Raw genomic sequence first — 1,101 nt, forward strand, 5'->3', positions numbered from 1 at the left:
GAAAGTAGGATGAGGCAAGGACGCAGGGCTGCCCGGTCTGAAACAACTGAGTGACACGAAGGCTGTGGCAGAGATAGCAGCAGACTCCTCTTAAGGGGCCACGTCTGTGAGCGGATTTTCACAGTGACAAACCTGCTCACTCTGAGCACCAGTACCCAGTCAGCTGCAGGCAGTGGGCACCAGGGACTTACAGGAAGACATTGTCAGAGTGAGGGCCAAAGAAAGAATCGCTCTGTACAGAAGTGCCGGCTATATCCACCATTTTCTGTTGAGCCCTCCCCTACTCCCAGTGCGTAGACACGGCACCACAATAGCCGTGATGTCTTCAGACTGGATAACTGAGGTCACTCCACCCAGAGGATTCCCTGAAATACTGCCTCCCCCAACTCGTGGCCCCATCCAAGCCACATCCAAATATATCCTCAGCGACTCAGGTGCTCCTTGCTGAGCAGTGCCTAGTCTCTCACTGGAGGCAGCTGGCCTCGGTTTCTGGAGTGGCCTTTTGAGGCAATCATAAGCACAGAATCTGTGGATTGCTTGCTGAATCTTAACAGGTGGCGCCGGAGGGGCACGGGCTTGGGCTAAGTTTTGCCTGCAGCTGAACCCACTCTCAGGGCTGTGCCACTGGACACCTACTTCACAAATCCACACTAATAAGACTGGGAGACTTAGGAGCTTTGCTTAGTACATAGAAACAGACACGGAAAGGCAGCCAAAATGGGAAGACAAAGAAGCAGAAACCATATGAGAGAACAGAACAGAGATCCAGAAATAATGGAGTCAAGCAATCTAACAGATGCAGAGTTCAAAACACTGGTTATAAAAATGCTCAATGAACTTAGGGGAAGAGTAGATGAACTCGGTGAGAACTTTAACAAAGAGATAGAAAACATAAAAATGGAGATAGAAAACATAAAAAAGAACCAGTCAGAAACGAAGAATACAATAACTAAAATGAAGAATAAATTAGAGGAAACCAACAGTAGATTAGATGAAGCAGAGGATCAAATCAGTGATTTAAAAGATAACAGAAAACACCCAATCAGAACAGCAACAAGAAAAAAAGAATCAAATGAGGCAGATAATACATGGTAAAGGTCA

The sequence above is a fragment of the Pteropus vampyrus genome, unplaced genomic scaffold (assembly GCF_000151845.1).
Source record: "Pteropus vampyrus isolate Shadow unplaced genomic scaffold, Pvam_2.0 Scaffold1, whole genome shotgun sequence".
Classification (NCBI taxonomy): Eukaryota; Metazoa; Chordata; class Mammalia; order Chiroptera; family Pteropodidae; genus Pteropus; species Pteropus vampyrus.